Source organism: Vicugna pacos, unplaced genomic scaffold (genome assembly GCF_048564905.1).
Source record: "Vicugna pacos unplaced genomic scaffold, VicPac4 scaffold_20, whole genome shotgun sequence".
Lineage (NCBI taxonomy): Eukaryota > Metazoa > Chordata > Mammalia > Artiodactyla > Camelidae > Vicugna > Vicugna pacos.
Genome location: NW_027328741.1, coordinates 2,506,174 through 2,531,468, shown reverse-complemented (window position 1 = coordinate 2,531,468; position 25,295 = coordinate 2,506,174).

The following is a 25,295-nucleotide window of genomic DNA, read 5'->3' as shown; positions in this document are numbered from 1 at the left end:
AGTTTCAGTCTGATATTTCTACAGATAAATTTTCAGACATATTTTATTTCTTTATCTCTTGCTTTTCCATCTGGGACTCTTATGAATTCTAGTCTTTCATGCCCTGTATTAACCCAGGATACAACAGCAATATTTTCATTGTTTTGCACTTGCTTTCCTATGTCCGAATCTGACCGAGGGATTTCTGTTCCCCTGTCTTCACAGTCATTCACGTGTCCCTCTGCATTATCTAGTCTGCTAAGGACTGAATTTTAGCCCTGATATTATCACTTCCACTGAGTTTTCTGATATCTTTTGGCTCGTCTTTAGACTTTCTCTTCCCCTTTTCTGGTATTCTGCCTTTTGTGATTCTGAGACCCTTTTGTTCTTCAGTGTTTTCCTGACCTCCATTTTCAACACTTGGACTGCATAGCGTTTTGCAGTCTAGTTGTTTGAAAGCTTATCTTTTGGGCCTTCAATATCTTTGGAACTGAAAATGGTACTTCCTATTTCTTTTACTGTACGTCTTCATCTCTACTGGTCAGGTAATATCAGGTATCTAATGTAGATTTTTAGGGCTATGTTAAGTGAAAATTTTAGACTCTTGACTCTACGCAATTCCAAGGGATTTCTGTGAGGACAATTTCTCCTAGACTTTGATGCCATATTCTGTTCCTGTGTGTGTTGTCTGGTATATTTCCAATTGCTGGTGTTGCATTTGTTGTGATGAACAACCCATACTATTTCGATTAGCATAACTTCATTTTGATTACGCTTATCTCACAATTCTGAAAGTGCGCAGGACACGGCCTCTTGTGGAAATGGGAATTCTAAAGGTTCTCAGCTCTGCATTCTGCTCTATGTCATTTTGGAGTGTTTCCAAAACAGCAAACTGAGAGTGCACTTGTGCTTTGTAGTGCCACGGGAATGTCCCAATGAAAGCAGTACTTCCCAGAGCTTCTCTGTCTACTGAAACACCATTGGAAGCTCATCCATGGATGTCACAAATCAGGGCCTTCTGGAATGATCCCGCAGACCGACCTTGGTGTCCTCGCTGCCGTACCGTGCCGGTGCCATCCAAAATGTAGCATCCGATTTTGGGAGATAGTGCTGAAGGAAATGCTTCCTCTTCTCACGCTGTGGCCTTGGACCACTCTAGCTTGTCCTATCATCCTTGTGGCACGGGTGCACGAAGGCCACCACAGAGCTGTTGCGCATCCTGTGCCTCAAACCAAACCATAATCCCAGCCCAGGTTATGAATGTAGCAGATCCTAAGGCTTTTCATTCTGATTTCAAACCCAAGGCCCCCTGGATCCCTCAGACCAGATGCACGATAGCTCTGATTCATCCCCACACGTGTTCTATTGGCAAATGCACAATTGGTCCCTGGTCCTGCAGATGCACTGGGTGTGGCCAAGGGACATATCTGTAATCACAACCGCGCTACCAGTGTGGTTGATTTATCATTGGTACACTGTTCGGTTTGCTCTCTTGTTTAGACCCACCACATCCCACAATGCACTCCAGATCCCTGAGACTCAGCGTATGCCATCAACCGTAGCCCTATACATCACTTACCGATGCTCCTGCTAACTGTAATTTGGCATCACGGATCTTGGTCTCAGAATCAACTGTGGGGATATTTTGCGCTGGTTTCTTTGAGTACTATCAGCCAAGCATCTGCTGTGCACTCTTGTAAATCTCAGCACATCACTTTCAATCTCATGTCTCCTGTCCGCTTGAGAGGGTGCGTCCAAGTCAAACAGGGTTTCACCCTTGTTGGTCAGACCCTGCACTGGTTTCCATTCCCTGCTTTGCCTTCTCCTGCTTCCAGGTGTCCTGAGGCCTCATCCTGTCTTTGGAAGTAACAGACCTCTCTTCGGCAAGTGTCCTGTGCCAAAGGCTGGGTGAGTGGAGTTTTACATTTCTCTGTACAAGGGAGCGCGTGAGTGCAGGTTGCACTTCTTCTCTGCCAACTGGGCATCGATGAATCAACACTATCCAGATACATTTCACAGAAATGTGATATTTGCTTAGCTCTTGGTTTCTATACAGCCGTGGTGGGAGGGGTTGTCCAAAGAAACCTGTTTTGACATTGTGTTGATATCTCATTTGCAGTCTTTAAGAATTTTAACAGAATTCATTTCCATGTTTTGGGAGTTATACGAAAATGAAGTTATCTTTTGAAACACACTAAATCGACCTAGAAGCCAGACTTGTCAATTTTGGTAACATTTTGTCAGCTCTACGGAAAACCTAGACAGATAGAATGCAAACTAGCAGTCCAAACTGTTAAAGGGGTCATGTCAGCTCTTTACGGTTGAAGCCTCCGAGACCAACAGGAACCATGAAATAACTATTGGAAACATGAAATAACCCCCAAACTTGGATACACTTGGGCATGTGGTGCCCTTTAGTCCTATTTGTCACCGACTGGCCAATGTTGGCATTTCAAGGGGTAACATCCCTCTCTAGGAAAATACAAGAGGAAACAAACCAAATATATACATTTAGGTTTGAATCCAAAAGCACCTAGAGGCATTATAGCTAGGAGAACCCTGCTGCACTTATGCTTGTCTATGGAGAACCAGGTGTTCTTCTATCAGTGATGAGAACAGTTAATCTTCCGATCATGTTGGGTAAAGCCATTTAACGCAACCAAGTCTGCACCCACATGATATAGTGCCCCCGGGGGCTTGACTCAAGTGAAAGACGATCCACATAAGCTGTGTCTTTAATGTCATTGGCGACTTTTACAGTACACTTCACTTTCTGACTTGTACTATTTACCTATACTGTCTTGAAAAACTGAAGCCTAAAACAGATTCAAGTTCAGTCAAAGATTCCCCTCACTTACCACACTCCCTTCACCCCAGGGAAGACATAAACACATTTGCTGAATCTAGTAGAAGGCCATCGTTTCTAGGTGTGAGCTATGTATACAATTCCTATCTATTTCAGCCGAGACTATTTGACCTTTAAGGAGTTCACTGTTGTTCACAGAGTGTGAAGCTGGAGGAACTCTGATTCTAGGAGGGACTTGCCCTTCTCCTAATGGCTTCATTGCCGCTCAGGTACTGAACCTTCAAAATGGATGCGTGAGTGGAGGGGAGGGAAGGGCAAGTGCTTGCTAGCTAGGCCCAAACCTGGGAAAAGGCTTACCTGGGCTTGGTGAATTTTGGTCTGAATGGCTTGGGAAGGCCCCTTGGGACGTGTGGATTCTCACGACCTCTTCCAAGAACAGGAGCGTTTTGATCATCTCTGCCATTTCTTCTCTTGCACACGTCAGGGACCTTGGACCCGTTCTTGGAGAAGAGAATTGAGGAACTTCCTCAAGTCCACGTTGGCACTCCGTATGTTTCTGCCAGTATCATCGAGGTTCAATATGTCTCCTGAATGTCTTTTGAGCCTGGTATCCTCTACAGCTGTCTCCACGCCAGTATTCTCCATTGTAGCAGAACATCTCTCATCCATGTGTTCGCATCTCTCCTCAATCCGTACAGCCAGCTTTACGGCCAGCTTCTCTTCGTGACTCCCCTAAAGTCGACTTCACCAGGACTGGGCAAGTCTGAAAGTACCTCGGAGCCTCACCAGTAAGCTGATGACAGGCAGATCTTCCACTATCTGCCCTTTCAGGTTCTGGAAACTGACCTGTGAACTCAGGTCTTTGGGCAGCAGAAGTATCTCGAACTTACACAGCTTCCCGGACCAAACACCTAAGCCAAGCTCCACAGAGGCCTGCAGCCCCTCCATCACACTGATCCACCCACAGAACTCGGCCCGGTTACCTAGGATCCAAAAGCCACAACAAGCCTCATGGAACACACCAACATTCCACCTGGAATCCAACCGGTAACTGCCATCCCCAATGGCTGCTGCATCTTGTCAGTGTTGGGGGAGGGGCTGCATCTGACGAGAGGTTCCTAAAGTAAATGTGGTTCTGCCCACTAGCGTCCCATGGGCCTTTCTTCTTCCCTCTTTACTTTTGTTCAGATCTGAATGAACAGTACCAATGGAAAGAAGTGTGTCCCTTTTCAGTTGAAGGTTTCACACGTCTTTAAACTTTCTAAGAGTTCACAGTACACAGAGACCCAGTAAAGGAGACTTATGTTCCTATAATATCCGTACAACCGGAATACATATGCGTCGCATGATTTCTGCTGAAAAACCCACACTCTCAGGACATGGATCTATTGGTTTCATGGGGGCTGAATTTCCAAAAAATGAAACCAACCCCAATGTGCACTTTACTGTCTGTCTCTTTTGCTCTTAGTACACTTTGGCAGAGCTACTTGCCTTTGTTATAGGCTTCTTACAATTCTTCTCTACGTAGCGTAGAATATGGCATTCCTTCATCCTGTTGGAAGACATACAACACTACATCACGGACTAGGAATCCAGTGGATACCAAATCGGCATTTGGGTGAGGTCCCGATATGCTCTTATGAATCTATATTTACGAATATGAATGCACGCCTCTGATTTCCGAATACAAGTGTTCTGAGTACATGCAAGCCGCAATACTGGGTCGATGCGTGCTGAATGATCCTTGACATCACCTTGAGTATTTTCTTTTGAATAATCATGTTTCCCATGGTATATGTCAGCCAACCGTACCATTTTGGTGCATGTTTGTTGGTTTGATTCTTTGTTGGTCTGCTTCTCGCTTGTTTTGCAAACACGTCAGGACATGCATCTCTCCTTTCGCTTCAAACAGAGAGTCAAATTAGCTGATTCACTTAAGAGAGTGCTTCCAATCACCTATGATTTCCTGCTTCCCTCTCCAATCTTTAAGGTTTTGATGTCCTCCTTGCCTTCTTCTTGTTTCTTCTTTGCCACTCATGCTCTTCTTGCATTTCCAATAATGGTTTTCTTCTTTCCATTTCATCTTGCTGCTTTTCTATTCCGGGGAGTATTCTCAACCTTCCTTTTAGAAGAAGTTTTGAACTGCTGAATTCTTTTATGATTTGCCGGTCTGTGGATTGCTCTAGCTCTGCCGTTATTAGAAATGGTGGTCATGTGGCATAGGCTACCCTAGGTGGCAGCCTTTGGCCATTCAGGATATGGTCTGTGTCCTGGCACTCCTCCCTGTCCTGCAATATTGCTGCTGAGTTATAAGCTGAAACCCCTCTGGAGGTTCCCTTGTGACTATGTTGTTTCCTCCAGGTGCATTTTAAATCACTGTGATATTCGTGAACTTTGTTGATTGGAATCATACAGCTGCTTGTAGGTCTATTGGGATTCCACCTCCTTTGGATGCTGTGTAATTCCTGAATTCGCATAGATGATTTTTTCTTGGCTTTCAACAAGTTTCAGTCTGATATTTCTACAGATAAATTTTCAGACATATTTTATTTCTTTATCTCTTGCTTTTCCATCTGGGACTCTTATGAATTCTAGGCTTTCATGCCCTGTCTTAACCCAGGATACAACAGCAATATTTTCATTGTTTTGCACTTGCTTTCCTATGTCCGAATCTGACCGAGGGATTTCTGTTCCCCTGTCTTCACAGTCATTCACGCGTCCCTCTGCATTATCTAGTCTGCTAAGGACTGAATTTTAGCCCTGATATTATCACATCCACTGAGTTTTCTGATATCTTTTGGCTCGTCTTTAGACTTTCTCATCCCCTTTTCTGGTATTCTGCCTTTTGTGATTCTGAGACCCTTTTGTTCTTCAGTGTTTTCCTGACCTCCATTTTCAACACTTGGACTGCATAGCGTTTTGCAGTCTAGTTGTTTGAAAGCTTATCTTTTGGGCCTTCAATATCTTTGGAACTGAAAATGGTACTTCGTATTTCTTTTACTGTACTTCTTCATCTCTACAGGTCAGGTAATATCAGGTATCTAATGTAGAATTTTAGGGCTATGTTAAGTGAAAATTTTAGACTCTTGTCTCTACGCAATTCCAAGGGATTTCTGTGAGGACAATTTCTCCTAGACATTGATGCCATATTCTGTTCCTGTGTGTGTTGTCTGGTATATCTCCAATTGCTGGTGTTGCATTTGTTGTGATGAACAACCCATACTATTTCGATTAGCATAACTTCATTATGATTACGCTTATCTCACAATTCTGAAAGTGCGCAGGACACGGCCTCTTGTGGAAATGAGGATTCTAAAGGTTCTCAGCTCTGCATTCTGCTCTATGTCATTTTGGAGTGTTTCCAAAACAGCAAACTGAGAGTGCACTTGTGCTTTGTAGTGCCACGGGAATGTCCCAATGAAAGCAGTTCTTCCCGATCTTCTCTGTCTACTGAAACACCATTGGAAGCACATCCATGGATGTCACAATCAGGGCCTTCTGGAATGATCCCGCAGACCGACCTTGGTGTCCTCGCTGCCGTACCGTGCCGGTGCCATCCAAAATGTAGCATCCGATTTTGGGAGATTGTGCTGAAGGAAATGCTTCCTCTTCTCACGCTGTGGACTTGGACCACTCTAGCTTGTCCTATCATCCTTGTGGCACGGGTGCACGAAGGCCACCACAGAGCTGTTGCGCATCCTGTGCCTCAAACCAAACCATAATCCCAGCCCAGGTTATGAATGTAGCAGATCCTAAGGCTTTTCATTCTGATTTCAAACCCAAGGCCCCCTGGATCCCTCAGACCAGATGCACGATAGCTCTGATTCATCCCCACACGTGTTCTATTGGCAAAATGCACAATTGGTCCCTGGTCCTGCAGATGCACTGGGTGTGGCCAAGGGACATATCAGTAATCTCAACAGCGCGACCAGTGTGGTTGATTTATCATTGGTACACTGTTCGGTTTGCTCTCTTGTTTAGACCCACCACATCCCACAATGCACTCCAGATCCCTGAGACTCAGCGTATGCCATCAACCGTAGCCCTATACATCACTTACCGATGCTCCTGCTAACTGTAATTTGGCATCACGGGTCTTGGTCTCAGAATCAACTGTGGGGATATTTTGCGCTGGTTTCTTTGAGTACTATCAGCCAAGCATCTGCTGTGCACTCTTGTAAATCTCAGCACATCACCTTCAATCACATGTCTCCTGTCCGCTTGAGATTTTGCGACCAAGTTAAAAAGGGTTTCACCCTTTTTGGTCAGACCCTGCACTGGTTTCCATTCCCTGCTTTGCCTTCTCCTGCTTCCAGGTGTCCTGAGGCCTCATCCTGTCTTTGGAAGTAACAGACCTCTCTTCGGCAAGTGTCCTGTGCCAAAGGCTGGGTGAGTGGAGTTTTACATTTCTCTGTACAAGGGAGCGCGTGAGTGCAGGTTGCACTTCTTCTCTGCCAACTGGGCATCGATGAATCAACACTATCCAGATACATTTCACAGAAATGTGATATTTGCTTAGCTCTTGGTTTCTATACAGCCGTGGTGGGAGGGGTTGTCCAAAGAAACCTGTTTTGACATTGTGTTGATATCTCATTTGCAGTCTTTAAGAATTTTAACAGAATTCATTTCCATGTTTTGGGAGTTATACGAAAATGAAGTTATTTTTTGAAACACACTAAATCGACCTAGAAGCCAGACTTGTCAATTTTGGTAACATTTTGTCAGCTCTACGGAAAACATAGACAGATAGAATGCAAACTAGCAGTCCAAACTCTTAAAGGGGTCATGTCAGCTCTTTACGGTTGAAGCCTCCGAGACCAACAGGAACCATGAAATAACTATTGGAAACATGAAATAACCCCCAAACTTGGATACACTTGGGCATGTGGTGCCTTTTAGTCCTATTTGTCACCGACTGGCCAATGTTGGCATTTCAAGGGGTAACATCCCTCTCTAGGAAAATACAAGAGGAAACAAACCAAATATATACATTTAGGTTTGAATCCAAAAGCACCTAGAGGCATTATAGCTAGGAGAACCCTGCTGCACTTATGCTTGTCTATGGAGAACCAGGTGTTCTTCTATCAGTGATGAGAACAGTTAATCTTCCGATCATGTTGGGTAAAGCCATTTAACGCAACCAAGTCTGCAACCACATGATATAGTGCCCCCGGGGGCTTGACTCAAGTGAAAGACGATCCACATAAGCTGTGTCTTTAATGTCATTGGCGACTTTTACAGTACACTTCACTTTCTGACTTGTACTATTTACCTATACTGTCTTGAAAAACTGAGGCCTAATACAGATTCAAGTTCAGTCAAAGATTCCCCTCACTTACCACACTCCCTTCACCCCAGGGAAGACATAAACACAACATTTGCTGAATCTAGCGGAAGGCCATCTTTTCTAGGTGTGAGCTATGTATTCAATTCCTATCTATTTCAGCCGTGACTATTTGAACTTTAAGGAGTTCACTGTTGTTCACAGAGTGTGAAGCTGGAGGAACTCTGATTCTAGGAGGGACTTGCCCTTCTCCTAATGGCTTCATTGCCGCTCAGGTACTGAACCTTCAAAATGGATGCGTGAGTGGAGGGGAGGGAAGGGCAAGTGCTTGCTAGCTAGGCCCAAACCTGGGAAAAGGCTTACCTGGGCTTGGTGAATTTTGGTCTGAATGGCTTGGGAAGGCCCCTTGGGACGTGTGGATTCTCACGACCTCTTCCAAGAACAGGAGCGTTTTGATCATCTCTGCCATCTCTTCTCTTGCACACGTCAGGGACCTTGGACCCGTTCTTGGAGAAGAGAATTGAGGAACTTCCTCAAGTCCACGTTGGCACTCCGTATGTTTCTGCCAGTATCAGCGAGGTTCTATATTTCTCCTGAATGTCTTTTGAGCCTGGTATCCTCTACAGGTGTCTCCACGCCTGTATTCTCCATTGTAGCAGAACATCTCTCATCCATGTGTTCGCATCTCTCCTCAATCCGTGCAGCCAGCTTTTCGGCCAGCTTCTCTTCGTGACTCCCCTAAAGTCGACTTCACCAGGACTGGGCAAGTCTGAAAGTACCTCGGAGCCTCACCAGTAAGCTGATGACAGGCAGATCTTCCACTGTCTGCCCTTTCAGGTTCTGGAAACTGACCTGTGAACTCAGGTCTTTGGGCAGCAGAAGTATCTCGAACTTACACAGCTTCCCGGACCAAACACCTAAGCCAAGCTCCACAGAGGCCTGCAGCCCCTCCATCACACTGATCCACCCACAGAACTCGGCCCGGTTACCTAGGATCCAACAGCCACAACAAGCCTCATGGAACACACCAACATTCCACCTGGAATCCAACCGGAAACTGCCATCCCCAATGGCTGCTGCATCTTGTCAGTGTTGGGGGGGGGCTGCACCCGACGAGAGGTTCCTAAAGTAAATGTGGTTCTGCCCACTAGCGTCCCATGGGCCTTTCTTCTTCCCTCTTTCCTTTTGTTCAGATCTGAATGAACAGTACCAATGGAAAGAAGTGTGTCCCTTTTCAGTTGAAGGTTTCACACGTCTTTAAACTTTCTAAGAGTTCACAGTACACAGAGACCCAGTAAAGGAGACTTATGTTCCTATAATATCCGTACAACCGGAATACATATGCGTCGCATGATTTCTGCTGAAAAACCCACACTCTCAGGACATGGATCTATTGGTTTCATGGGGGCTGAATTTCCAAAAAATGAAACCAACCCCAATGTGCACTTTACTGTCTGTCTCTTTTGCTCTTAGTACACTTTGGCAGAGCTACTTGCCTTTGTTATAGGCTTCTTACAATTCTTCTCTACGTAGCGTAGAATATGGCATTCCTTCATCCTGTTGGAAGACATACAAGACTACATCACGGACTAGGAATACATTGGATACCAAATCGGCATTTGGGTGAGGTCCCGATATGCTCTTATGAATCTATATTTACGAATATGAATGCACGCCTCTGATTTCCGAATACAAGTGTGCTGAGTACATGCAAGCCGCAATACTGGGTCGATGCGTGCTGAATGATCCTTGACATCACCTTGAGTATTTTCTTTTGAATAATCATGTTTCCCATGGTATATGTCAGCCAACCGTACCATTTTGGTGCATGTTTGTTGGTTTGATTCTTTGTTGGTCTGCTTCTCGCTTGTTTTGCAAACACGTCAGGACATGCATCTCTCCTTTCGCTTCAAACAGAGAGTCAAATTAGCTGATTCACTTAAGAGAGTGCTTCCAATCACCTATGATTTCCTGCTTCCCTCTCCAATCTTTAAGGTTTTGATGTCCTCCTTGCCTTCTTCTTGTTTCTTCTTTGCCACTCATGCTCTTCTTGCATTTCCAATAATGGTTTTCTTCTTTCCATTTCATCTTGCTGCTTTTCTATTCCGGGGAGTATTCTCAACCTTCCTTTTAGAAGAAGTTTTGAACTGCTGAATTCTTTTATGATTTGCCAGTCTGTGGATTGCTCTAGCTCTGCCGTTATTAGAATTGGTGGTCATGTGGCATAGGCTACCCTAGGTGGCAGCCTTTGGCCATTCAGGATATGGTCTGTGTCCTGGCACTCCTCCCTGTCCTGCAATATTGCTGCTGAGTTATAAGCTGAAACCCCTCTGGAGGTTCCCTTGTGACTATGTTGTTTCCTCCAGGTGCATTTTAAATCACTGTGATATTCGTGAACTTTGTTGATTGGAATCATACAGCTGCTGGTAGGTCTATTGGGATTCCACCTCCTTTGGATTCTGTGTAATTCCTGAATTCGCATAGATGATTTTTTCTTGGCTTTCAACAAGTTTCAGTCTGATATTTCTACAGATAAATTTTCAGACATATTTTATTTCTTTATCTCTTGCTTTTCCATCTGGGACTCTTATGAATTCTAGTCTTTCATGCCCTGTATTAACCCAGGATACAACAGCAATATTTTCATTGTTTTGCACTTGCTTTCCTATGTCCGAATCTGACCGAGGGATTTCTGTTCCCCTGTCTTCACAGTCATTCACGCGTCCCTCTGCAGTATCTAGTCTGCTAAGGACTGAATTTTAGCCCTGATATTATCACATCCACTGAGTTTTCTGATATCTTTTGGCTCGTCTTTAGACTTTCTCTTCCCCTTTTCTGGTATTCTGCCTTTTGTGATTCTGAGACCCTTTTGTTCTTCAGTGTTTTCCTGACCTCCAATTTCAACACTTGGACTGCATAACGTTTTGCAGTCTAGTTGTTTGAAAGCTTATCTTTTGGGCCTTCAATATCTTTGGAACTGAAAATGGTACTTCGTATTTCTTTTACTGTACTTCTTCATCTCTACTGGTCAGGTAATATCAGGTATCTAATGTAGAATTTTAGGGCTATGTTAAGTGAAAATTTTAGACTCTTGTCTCTACGCAATTCCAAGGGATTTCTGTGAGGACAATTTCTCCTAGACATTGATGCCATATTCTGTTCCTGTGTGTGTTGTCTGGTATATCTCCAATTGCTGGTGTTGCATTTGTTGTGATGAACAACCCATACTATTTCGATTAGCATAACTTCATTATGATTACGCTTATCTCACAATTCTGAAAGTGCGCAGGACACGGTCTCTTGTGGAAATGAGGATTCTAAAGTTTCTCAGCTCTGCATTCTGCTCTATGTCATTTTGGAGTGTTTCCAAAACAGCAAACTGAGATTGCGCTTGTGCTTTGTAGTGCCACGGGAATGTCCCAATGAAATCAGTTCTTCCCAGAGCTTCTCTGTCTACTGAAACACCAGTGGAAGCACATCCAAGGATGTCACACATCAGGGCCTGCTGGAATGATCCCGCAGACCGACCTTGGTGTCCTCGCTGCCGTACCGTGCCGGTGCCATCCAAAATGTAGCATCCGATTTTGGGAGATAGTGCTGAAGGAAATGCTTCCTCTTCTCACGCTGTGGACTTGGACCACTCTAGCTTGTCCTTTCATCCTTGTGGCACGGGTGCACGAAGGCCACCACAGAGCTGTTGTGCATCCTGTGCCTCAAACCAAACCATAATCCCAGCCCAGGTTATGAATGTAGCAGATCCTAAGGCTTTTCATTCTGATCTCAAACCCAAGGCCCCCTGGATCCCTCAGACCAGATGCACGATAGCTCTGATTCAGCCCCACACGTGCTCTATTGGCAAAATGCACAATTGGTCCCTGGTCCTGCAGATGCACTGGGTGTGGCCATGGGACATATCGGTAATCTCAACCGCGCGACCAGTGTGGTTGATTTATCATTGGTACACTGTTCGTTTTGCTCTCTTGATTAGACCCACCACATCCCACAACGCACTCCAGATCCCTGAGACTCAGCGTATGCCATCAACCGTAGCCCTATACCTCACTTACCGATGCTCCTGCTAACTGTAATTTGGCATCACGGATCTTGGTCTCAGAATCAACTGTGGGGATATTTTGCGCTGGTTTCTTTGAGTTCTGTCAGCCAAGCATCTGCTGTGCACTCTTGTAAATCTCAGCACATCACCTTCAATCTCATGTCTCCTGTCCGCTTGAGAGGGTGCGTCCAAGTCAAACAGGGTTTCACCCTTGTTGGTCAGACCCTGCACTGGTTTCCATTCCCTGCTTTGCCTTCTCCTGCTTCCAGGTGTCCTGAGGCCTCATCCTGTCTTTGGAAGTAACAGACCTCTCTTCGGCAAGTGTCCTGTGCCAAAGGCTGGGTGAGTGGAGTTTTACATTTCTCTGTACAAGGGAGCGCGTGAGTGCAGGTTGCACTTCTTCTCTGCCAACTGGGCATCGATGAATCAACACTATCCAGATACATTTCACAGAAATGTGATATTTGCTTAGCTCTTGGTTTCTATACAGCCGTGGTGGGAGGGGTTGTCCAAAGAAAGCTGTTTTGACATTGTGTTGATATCTCATTTGCAGTCTTTAAGAATTTTAACAGAATTCATTTCCATGTTTTGGGAGTTATACGAAAATGAAGTTATTTTTTGAAACACACTAAATCGACCTAGAAGCCAGACTTGTCAATTTTGGTAACATTTTGTCAGCTCTACGGAAAACCTAGACAGATAGAATGCAAACTAGCAGTCCAAACTCTTAAAGGGGTCATGTCAGCTCTTTACGGTTGAAGCCTCCGAGACCAACAGGAACCATGAAATAACTATTGGAAACATGAAATAACCCCCAAACTTGGATACACTTGGGCATGTGGTGCCTTTTAGTCCTATTTGTCACCGACTGGCCAATGTTGGCATTTCAAGGGGTAACATCCCTCTCTAGGAAAATACAAGAGGAAACAAACCAAATATATACATTTAGGTTTGAATCCAAAAGCACCTAGAGGCATTATAGCTAGGAGAACCCTGCTGCACTTATGCTTGTCTATGGAGAACCAGGTGTTCTTCTATCAGTGATGAGAACAGTTAATCTTCCGATCATGTTGGGTAAAGCCATTTAACGCAACCAAGTCTGCACCCACATGATATAGTGCCCCCGGGGGCTTGACTCAAGTGAAAGACGATCCACATAAGCTGTGTCTTTAATGTCATTGGCGACTTTTACAGTACACTTCACTTTCTGACTTGTACTATTTACCTATACTGTCTTGAAAAACTGAGGCCTAATACAGATTCAAGTTCAGTCAATGATTCCCCTCACTTACCACACTCCCTTCACCCCAGGGAAGACATAAACACAACATTTGCTGAATCTAGCGGAAGGCCATCTTTTCTAGGTGTGAGCTATGTATTCAATTCCTATCTATTTCAGCCGTGACTATTTGAACTTTAAGGAGTTCACTGTTGTTCACAGAGTGTGAAGCTGGAGGAACTCTGATTCTAGGAGGGACTTGCCCTTCTCCTAATGGCTTCATTGCCGCTCAGGTACTGAACCTTCAAAATGGATGCGTGAGTGGAGGGGAGGGAAGGGCAAGTGCTTGCTAGCTAGGCCCAAACCTGGGAAAAGGCTTACCTGGGCTTGGTGAATTTTGGTCTGAATGGCTTGGGAAGGCCCCTTGGGACGTGTGGATTCTCACGACCTCTTCCAAGAACAGGAGCGATTTGATCATCTCTGCCATCTCTTCTCTTGCACACGTCAGGGACCTTGGACCCGTTCTTGGAGAAGAGAATTGAGGAACTTCCTCAAGTCCACGTTGGCACTCCGTATGTTTCTGCCAGTATCAGCGAGGTTCAATATGTCTCCTGAATGTCTTTTGAGCCTGGTATCCTCTACAGCTGTCTCCACGCCTGTATTCTCCATTGTAGCAGAACATCTCTCATCCATGTGTTCGCATCTCTCCTCAATCCGTGCAGCCAGCTTTTCGGCCAGCTTCTCTTCGTGACTCCCCTAAAGTCGACTTCACCAGGACTGGGCAAGTCTGAAAGTACCTCGGAGCCTCACCAGTAAGCTGATGACAGGCAGATCTTCCACTGTCTGCCCTTTCAGGTTCTGGAAACTGACCTGTGAACTCAGGTCTTTGGGCAGCAGAAGTATCTCGAACTTACACAGCTTCCCGGACCAAACACCTAAGCCAAGCTCCACAGAGGCCTGCAGCCCCTCCATCACACTGATCCACCCACAGAACTCGGCCCGGTTACCTAGGATCCAACAGCCACAACAAGCCTCGTGGAACACACCAACATTCCACCTGGAATCCAACCGGTAACTGCCATCCCCAATGGCTGCTGCATCTTGTCAGTGTTGGGGGAGGGGCTGCATCCGACGAGAGGTTCCTAAAGTAAATGTGGTTCTGCCCACTAGCGTCCCATGGGCCTTTCTTCTTCCCTCTTTCTTTTTGTTCAGATCTGTATGCACAGTACCAATGGAGACAAGTGTGTCCTTTTCAGTTGAAGGTTTCACACGTCTTTAAACTTTCTAAGAGTTCACAGTACACAGAGACCCAGTAAAGGAGACTTATGTTCCTATAATATCCGTACAACCGGAATACATATGCGTCGCATGATTTCTGCTGAAAAACCCACACTCTCAGGACATGGATCTATTGGTTTCATGGGGGCTGAATTTCCAAGAAATGAAACCAACCCCAATGTGCACGTTACTGTCTGTCTCTTTTGCTCTTAGTACACTTTGGCAGAGCTACTTGCCTTTGTTATAGGCTTCTTACAATTCTTCTCTACGTAGCGTAGGATATGGCATTCCTTCATCCTGTTGGAAGACATACAACACTACATCACGGAATAGGAATCCACTGGATACCAAATCGGCATTTGGGTGAGGTCCCGATATGCTCTTATGAATCTATATTTATGAATATGAATGCACGCCTCTGATTTCCGAATACAAGTGTGCTGAGTACATGCAAGCCGCAATACTGGGTCAATGCGTGCTGAATGATCCTTGACATCACCTTGAGTATTTTCTTTTGAATAATCATGTTTCCCATGGTATATGTCAGCCAACCGTACCATTTTGGTGCATGTTTGTTGGTTTGATTCTTTGTTGGTCTGCTTCTCGCTTGTTTTGCAAACACGTCAGGACATGCATCTCTCCTTTCGCTTCAAACAGAGAGTCAAATTAGCTGATTCACTTAAGAGAGTGCTTCCAATCACCTATGATTTCCTGCTTCCCTCTCCAATCTTTAAGGTTTTGATGTCCTCCTTGCCTTCTTCTTGTTTCTTCTTTGCCACTCATGCTCTTCTTGCATTTCCAATAATGGTTTTCTTCTTTCCATTTCATCTTGCTGCTTTTCTATTCCGGGGAGTATTCTCAACCTTCCTTTTAGAAGAAGTTTTGAACTGCTGAATTCTTTTATGATTTGCCGGTCTGTGGATTGCTCTAGCTCTGCCGTTATTAGAAATGGTGGTCATGTGGCATAGGCTACCCTAGGTGGCAGCCTTTGGCCATTCAGGATATGGTCTGTGTCCTGGCACTCCTCCCTGTCCTGCAATAATGCTGCCGAGTTATAAGCTGAAACCCCTCTGGAGGTTCCCTTGTGACTATGTTGTTTCCTCCAGGTGCATTTTAAATCACTGTGATATTCGTGAACTTTGTTGATTGGAATCATACAGCTGCTGGTAGGTCTATTGGGATTCCACCTCCTTTGGATGCTGTGTAATTCCTGAATTCGCATAGATGATTTTTTCTTGGCTTTCAACAAGTTTCAGTCTGATATTTCTACAGATAAATTTTCAGACATATTTTATTCCTTTATCTCTTGCTTTTCCATCTGGGACTCTTATGAATTCTAGTCTTTCATGCCCTGTCTTAACCCAGGATACAACAGCAATATTTTCATTGTTTTGCACTTGCTTTCCTTTGTCCGAATCTGACCGAGGGATTTCTGTTCCCCTGTCTTCACAGTCATTCACGCGTCCCTCTGCATTATCTAGTCTGCTAAGGACTGAATTTTAGCCCTGATATTATCACATCCACTGAGTTTTCTGATATTTTTTGGCTCGTCTTTAGACTTTCTCTTCCCCTTTTCTGGTATTCTGCCTTTTGTGATTCTGAGAACCTTTTGTTCTTCAGTGTTTTCCTGACCTCCATTTTCAACACTTGGACTGCATAGCGTTTTGCAGTCTAGTTGTTTGAAAGCTTATCTTTTGGGCCTTCAATATCTTTGGAACTGAAAATGGTACTTCCTGTTTCTTTTACTGTACTTCTTCATCTCTACTGGTCAGGTTATATCAGGTATCTAATGTAGATTTTTAGGGCTATGTTAAGTGAAAATTTTAGACTCTTGTCTCTACGCAATTCCAAGGGATTTCTGTGAGGACAATTTCTCCTAGACATTGATGCCATATTCTGTTCCTGTGTGTGTTGTCTGGTATATCTCCAATTGCTGTTGTTGCATTTGTTGAGATGAACAACCCATACTATTTCGATTAGCATAACTTCATTTTGATTAGGCTTATCTCACAATTCTGAAAGTGTGCAGGACACGGCCTCTTGTGGAAATGAGGATTCTAAAGGTTCTCAGCTCTGCATTCTGCTCTATGTCATTTTGGAGTGTTTCCAAAACAGCAAACTGAGAGTGCGTTTGTGCTTTGTAGTGCCACGGGAATGTCCCAATGAAAGCAGTTCTTCCCAGAGCTTCTCTGTCTACTGAAACACCAGTGGAAGCACATCCATGGATGTCACACATCAGGGCCTGCTGGAATGATCCCGCAGACCGACCTTGGTGTCCTCGCTGCCGTACCATGCCGGTGCCATCCAAAATGTAGCATCCGATTTTGGGAGATATTGCTGAAGGAAATGCTTCCTCTTCTCACGCTGTGGACTTGGACCAATCTACCTTGTCCTATCATCCTTGTGGCACGGGTGCACGAAGGCCACCACAGAGCTGTTGCGCATCCTGTGCCTCAAACCAAACCATAATCCCAGCCCAGGTTATGAATGTAGCAGATCCTAAGGCTTTTCATTCTGATTTCAAACCCAAGGCCCCCTGGATCCCTCAGACCAGATGCACGATAGCTCTGATTCAGCCCCACACGTGCTCTATTGGCAAAATGCCCAATTGGTCCCTGGTCTTGCAAATGCACTGGGTGTGGCCATGGGACATATCGGTAATCTCAACCGCGCGACCAGTGTGGTTGATTTATCATTGGTACACTGTTCGGTTTGCTCTCTTGATTAGACCCACCACATCCCACAACGCACTCCAGATCCCTGAGACTCAGCGTATGCCATCAACCGTAGCCCTATACCTCACTTACCGATGCTCCTGCTAACTGAAATTTGGCATCACGGATCTTGGTCTCAGAATCAACTGTGGGGATATTTTGCGCTGGTTTCTTTGAGTACTATCAGCCAAGCATCTGCTGTGCACTCTTGTAAATCTCAGCACATCACCTTCAATCACATGTCTCCTGTCCGCTTGAGATTTTGCGACCAAGTCAAAAAGGGTTTCACCCTTGTTGGTCAGACCCTGCACTGGTTTCCATTCCCTGCTTTGCCTTCTCCTGCTTCCAGGTGTCCTGAGGCCTCATCCTGTCTTTGGAAGTAACAGACCTCTCTTCGGCAAGTGTCCTGTGCCAAAGGCTGGGTGAGTGGAGTTTTACATTTCTCTGTACAAGGGAGCGCGTGAGTGCAGGTTGCACTTCTTCTCTGCCAACTGGGCATCGATGAATCAACACTATCCAGATACATTTCACAGAAATGTGATATTTGCTTAGCTCTTGGTTTCTATACAGGCGTGGTGGGAGGGGTTGTCCAAAGAAACCTGTTTTGACATTGTGTTGATATCTCATTTGCAGTCTTTAAGAATTTTAACAGAATTCATTTCCATGTTTTGGGAGTTATACGAAAATGAAGTTATTTTTTGAAACACACTAAATCGACCTAGAAGCCAGACTTGTCAATTTTGGTAACATTTTGTCAGCTCTACGGAAAACCTAGACAGATAGAATGCAAACTAGCAGTCCAAACTGTTAAAGGGGTCATGTCAGCTCTTTACGGTTGAAGCCTCCGAGACCAACAGGAACCATGAAATAACTATTGGAAACATGAAATAACCCCCAACCTAGGATACACTTGGGCATGTGGTGCCCTTTAGTCCTATTTGTCACCGACTGGCCAATGTTGGCATTTCAAGGGGTAACATCCCTCTCTAGGAAAATACAAGAGGAAACAAACCAAATATATACATTTAGGTTTGAATCCAAAAGCACCTAGAGGCATTATAGCTAGGAGAACCCTGTTGCACTTATGCTTGTCTATGGAGAACCAGGTGTTCTTCTATCAGTGATGAGAACAGTTAATCTTCCGATCATGTTGGGTAAAGCCATTTAACGCAACCAAGTCTGCACCCACATGATATAGTGCCCCCGGGGGCTTGACTCAAGTGAAAGACGATCCACATAAGCTGTGTCTTTAATGTCATTGGCGACATTTACAGTACACTTCACTTTCTGACTTGTACTATTTACCTATACTGTCTTGAAAAACTGAGGCCTAATACAGATTCAAGTTCAGTCAAAGATTCCCCTCACTTACCACACTCCCTTCACCCCAGGGAAGACATAAACACAACATTTGCTGAATCTAGCGGAAGGCCATCGTTTCTAGGTGTGAGCTATGTATTTAATCCCTATCTATTTCAGCCGAGACTATTTGACCTTTAAGGAGTTCACTGTTGTTCACAGAGTGTGAAGCTGGAGGAACTCTGATTCTTGGAGGGACTTGCCCTTCTCCTAATGCCTTCATTGCCGCTCAGGTACTGAACCTTCAAAATGGATGCGTGAGTGGAGGGGAGGGAAGGGCATGCGCTTGCTAGCTAGGCCCACCTGGGAAAAGGCTTACCTGGGCTTGGTGAATTTTGGTCTGAATGGCTTGGGAAGGCCCCTTGGGACGTGTGGATTCTCACGACCTCTTCCAAGAACAGGAGCGTTTTGATCATCTCTGCCATCTCTTCTCTTGCACACGTCAGGGACCTTGGACCCGTTCTTGGAGAAGAGAATTGAGGAACTTCCTCAAGTCCACGTTGGCACTCCATATGTTTCTGCCAGTATCAGCGAGGTTCAATATGTCTCCTGAATGTCTTTTGAGCCTGGTATCCTCTACAGATGTCTCCACGCCTGTATTCTCCATTGTAGCAGAACATCTCTCATCCATGTGTTCGCATCTCTCCTCAATCCGTGCAGCCAGCTTTTCGGCCAGCTTTTCTTCGTGACTCCCCTAAAGTCGACTTCACCAGGACTGGGCAAGTCTGAAAGTACCTCGGAGCCTCACCAGTAAGCTGATGACAGGCAGATCTTCCACTGTCTGCCCTTTCAGGTTCTGGAAACTGACCTGTGAACTCAGGTCTTTGGGCAGCAGAAGTATCTCGAACTTACACAGCTTCCCGGACCAAACACCTAAGCCAAGCTCCACAGAGGCCTGCAGCCCCTCCATCACACTGATCCACCCACAGAACTCGGCCCGGTTACCTAGGATCCAACAGCCACAACAAGCCTCATGGAACACACCAACATTCCACCTGGAATCCAACCGGTAACTGCCATCCCCAATGGCTGCTGCATCTTGTCAGTGTTGGGGGAGGGGCTGCATCCGAAGAGAGGTTCCTAAAGTAAATGTGGTTCTGCCCACTAGCGTCCCATGGGCCTTTCTTCTTCCCTCTTTCCTTTTGTTCAGATTTGTATGAACAGTACCAATGGAAAGAAGTGTGTCGCTTTTCAGTTGAAGGTTTCACACGTCTTTAAACTTTCTAAGAGTTCACAGTACACAGAGACCCAGTAAAGGAGACTTATGTTCCTATAATATCCGTACAACCGGAATACATATGCGTCGCATGATTTCTGCTGAAAAACCCACACTCTCAGGACATGGATCTATTGGTTTCATGGGGGCTGAATTTCCAAGAAATGAAACCAACCCCAATGTGCACTTTACTGTCTGTCTCTTTTGCTCTTAATACCCTTTGGCAGAGCTACTTGCCTTTGTTATAGGCTTCTTACAATTCTTCTCTACGTAGCGTAGAATATGGCATTCCTTCATCCTGTTGGAAGACATACAAGACTACATCACGGACTAGGAATCCAGTGGATTCCAAATCGGCATTTGGGTGAGGTCACGATATGCTCTTATGAATCTATATTTACGAATATGAATGCACGCCTCTGATTTCCGAATACAAGTGTGCTGAGTACATGCAAGCCGCAATACTGGGTCGATGCATGCTGAATGATCCTTGACATCACCTTGAGTATTTTCTTTTGAATAATCATGTTTCCCATGGTATATGTCAGCCAACCGTACCATTTTGGTGCATGTTTGTTGGTTTGATTCTTTGTTGGTCTGCTTCTCGCTTGTTTTGCAAACACGTCAGGACATGCATCTCTCCTTTCGCTTCAAACAGAGAGTCAAATTAGCTGATTCACTTAAGAGAGTGCTTCCAATCACCTATGATTTCCTGCTTCCCTCTCCAATCTTTAAGGTTTTGATGTCCTCCTTGCCTTCTTCTTGTTTCTTCTTTGCCACTCATGCTCTTCTTGCATTTCCAATAATGGTTTTCTTCTTTCCATTTCATCTTGCTGCTTTTCTATTCCGGGGAGTATTCTCAACCTTCCTTTTAGAAGAAGTTTTGAACTGCTGAATTCTTTTATGATTTGCCGGTCTGTGGATTGCTCTACCTCTGCCGTTATTAGAAATGGTGGTCATGTGGCATAGGCTACCCTAGGTGGCAGCCTTTGGCCATTCAGGATATGGTCTGTGTCCTGGCACTCCTCCCTGTCCTGCAATATTGCTGCCGAGTTATAAGCTGAAACCCCTCTGGAGGTTCCCTTGTGACTATGTTGTTTCCTCCTGGTGCATTTTAAATCACTGTGATATTCGTGAACTTTGTTGATTGGAATCATACAGCTGCTGGTAGGTCTATTGGGATTCCACCTCCTTTGGATGCTGTGTAATTCCTGAATTCGCATAGATGATTTTTTCTTGGCTTTCAACAAGTTTCAGTCTGATATTTCTACAGATAAATTTTCAGACATATTTTATTTCTTTATCTCTTGCTTTTCCATCTGGGACCCTTATGAATTATAGTCTTTCATGCCCTGTCTTAACCCAGGATACAACAGCAATATTTTCATTGTTTTGCACTTGCTTTCCTATGTCCGATTCTGACCGAGGGATTTCTGTTCCCCTGTCTTCACAGTCATTCACGCGTCCCTCTGCATTATCTAGTCTGCTAAGGACTGAATTTTAGCCCTGATATTATCACATCCACTGAGTTTTCTGATATCTTTTGGCTCGTCTTTAGACTTTCTCTTCCCCTTTTCTGGTATTCTGCCTTTTGTGATTCTGAGACCCTTTTGTTCTTCAGTGTTTTCCTGACCTCCATTTTCAACACTTGGACTGCATAGCGTTTTGCAGTCTAGTTGTTTGAAAGCTTATATATTGGGCCTTCAATATCTTCGGAACTGAAAATGGTACTTCCTATTTCTTTTACTGTACTTCTTCATCTCTACTGTTCAAGTAATATCAGGTATCTAATGTAGAATTTTAGGGCTATGTTAAGTGAAAATTTTAGACTCTTGTCTCTACGCAATTCCAAGGGATTTCTGTGAGGACAATTTCTCCTAGACATTGATGCCATATTCTGTTCCTGTGTGTGTTGTCTGGTATATCTCCAATTGCTGGTGTTGCATTTGTTGTGATGAACAACCCATACTATTTCGATTAGCATAACTTCATTATGATTACGCTTATCTCACAATTTTGAAAGTGCGCAGGACACGGTCTCTTGTGGAAATGAGGATTCTAAAGGTTCTCAGCTCTGCATTCTTCTCTATGTCATTTTGGAGTGTTTCCAAAAGAGCAAACTGAGAGTGCGCTTTTGCTTTGTAGTGCCACGGGAATGTCCCAATGAAAGCAGTTCTTCCCAGAGCTTCTCTGTCTACTGAAACACCAGTGGAAGCACATCCATGGATGTCACACATCAGGGCCTGCTGGAATGATCCCGCAGACCGACCTTGGTGTCCTCGCTGCCGTACCGTGCCGGTGCCATCCAAAATGTAGCATCCGAATATGGGAGATAGTGCTGAAGGAAATGCTTCCTCTTCTCACGCTGTGGACTTGGACCACTCTAGCTTGTCCTATCATCCTTGTGGCACGGGTGCACGAAGGCCACCACAGAGCTGTTGCGCATCCTGTGCCTCAAACCAAACCATAATCCCAGCCCAGGTTATGAATGTAGCAGATCCTAAGGCTTTTCATTCTGATTTCAAACCCAAGGCCCCCTGGATCCCTCAGACCAGATGCACGATAGCTCTGATTCAGCCCCACACGTGCTCTATTGGCAAAATGCCCAATTGGTCCCTGGTCCTGCAGATGCACTGGGTGTGGCCATGGGACATATCGGTAATCTCAACCGCGCGACCAGTGTGGTTGATTTATCATTGGTACACTGTTCGGTTTGCTCTCTTGATTAGACCCACCACATCCCACAACGCACTCCAGATCCCTGAGACTCAGCGTATGCCATCAACCGTAGCCCTATACCTCACTTACCGATGCTCCTGCTATCTGTAATTTGGCATCACGGATCTTGGTCTCAGAATCAACTGTGGGGATATTTTGCGCTGGTTTCTTTGAGTTCTGTCAGCCAAGCATCTGCTGTGCACTCTTGTAAATCTCAGCACATCACCTTCAATCTCATGTCTCCTGTCCGCTTGAGATTTTGCGACTAAGTCAAAAAGGGTTTCACCCTTGTTGGTCAGACCCTGCACTGGTTTCCATTCCCTGCTTTGCCTTCTCCTGCTTCCAGGTGTCCTGAGGCCTCATCCTGTCTTTGGAAGTAACAGACCTCTCTTCGGCAAGTGTCCTGTGCCAAAGGCTGGGTGAGTGGAGTTTTACATTTCTCTGTACAAGGGAGCGCGTGAGTGCAGGTTGCACTTCTTCTCTGCCAACTGGGCATCGATGAATCAACACTATCCAGATACATTTCACAGAAATGTGATATTTGCTTATCTCTTGGTTTCTATACAGGCGTGGTGGGAGGGGTTGTCCAAAGAAACCTGTTTTGACATTGTGTTGATATCTCATTTGCAGTCTTTAAGAATTTTAACAGAATTCATTTCCATGTTTTGGGAGTTATACGAAAATGAAGTTATTTTTTGAAACACACTAAATCGACCTAGAAGCCAGACTTGTCAATTTTGGTAACATTTTGTCAGCTCTACGGAAAACCTAGACAGATAGAATGCAAACTAGCAGTCCAAACTGTTAAAGGGGTCATGTCAGCTCTTTACGGTTGAAGCCTCCGAGACCAACAGGAACCATGAAATAACTATTGGAAACATGAAATAACCCCCAACCTTGGATACACTTGGGCATGTGGTGCCCTTTAGTCCTATTTGTCACCGACTGGCCAATGTTGGCATTTCAAGGGGTAACATCACTCTCTCGGAAAATACAAGAGGAAACAAACCAAATATATACATTTAGGTTTGAATCCAAAAGCACCTAGAGGCATTATAGCTAGGAGAACCCTGTTGCACTTATGCTTGTCTATGGAGAACCAGGTGTTCTTCTATCAGTGATGAGAACAGTTAATCTTCCGATCATGTTGGGTAAAGCCATTTAACGCAACCAAGTCTGCACCCACATGATATAGTGCCCCCGGGGGCTTGATTCAAGTGAAAGACGATCCACATAAGCTGTGTCTTTAATGTCATTGGCGACTTTTACAGTACACTTCACTTTCTGACTTGTACTATTTACCTATACTGTCTTGAAAAACTGAGGCCTAATACAGATTCAAGTTCAGTCAAAGATTCCCCTCACTTACCACACTCCCTTCACCCCAGGGAAGACATAAACACAACATTTGCTGAATCTAGCAGAAGGCCAACGTTTCTAGGTGTGAGCTATGTATTCAATTCTTATCTATTTCAGCCGAGACTATTTGACCTTTAAGGAGTTCACTGTTGTTCACAGAGTGTGAAGCTGGAGGAACTCTAATTCTTGGAGGGACTTGCCCTTCTCCTAATGTCTTCATTGCCGCTCAGGTACTGAACCTTCAAAATGGATGCGTGAGTGGAGGGGAGGGAAGGTCAAGCGCTTGCTAGCTAGGCCCACCTGGGAAAAGGCTTACCTGGGCTTGGTTAATTTTGGTCTGAATGGCTTGGGAAGGCCCCTTGGGACGTGTGGATCCTCACGACCTCTTCCAAGAACAGGAGCGTTTTGATCATCTCTGCCATCTCTTCTCTTGCACACGTCAGGGACCTTGGACCCGTTCTTGGAGAAGAGAATTGAGGAACTTCCTCAAGTCCACGTTGGCACTCCGTATGTTTCTGCCAGTATCAGCGAGGTTCAATATGTCTCCTGAATGTCTTTTGAGCCTGGTATCCTCTACAGATGTCTCCACGCCTGTATTCTCCATTGTAGCAGAACATCTCTCATCCATGTGTTCGCATCTCTCCTCAATCCGTGCAGCCAGCTTTTCGGCCAGCTTCTCTTCGTGACTCCCCTAAAGTCGACTTCACCAGGACTGGGCAAGTCTGAAAGTACCTCGGAGCCTCACCAGTAAGCTGATGACAGGCAGATCTTCCACTGTCTGCCCTTTCAGGTTCTGGAAACTGACCTGTGAACTCAGGTCTTTGGGCAGCAGAAGTATCTCGAACTTACACAGCTTCCCGGACCAAACACCTAAGCCAAGCTCCACAGAGGCCTGCAGCCCCTCCATCACACTGATCCACCCACAGAACTCGGCCCGGTTACCTAGGATCCAACAGCCACAACAAGCCTCATGGAACACACCAACATTCCACCTGGAATCCAACCGGTAACTGCCATCCCCAATGGCTGCTGCATCTTGTCAGTGTTGGGGGAGGGGCTGCATCCGAAGAGAGGTTCCTAAAGTAAATGTGGTTCTGCCCACTAGCGTCCCATGGGCCTTTCTTCTTCCCTCTTTCCTTTTGTTCAGATTTGTATGAACAGTACCAATGGAAAGAAGTGTGTCGCTTTTCAGTTGAAGGTTTCACACGTCTTTAAACTTTCTAAGAGTTCACAGTACACAGAGACCCAGTAAAGGAGACTTATGTTCCTATAATATCCGTACAACCGGAATACATATGCGTCGCATGAT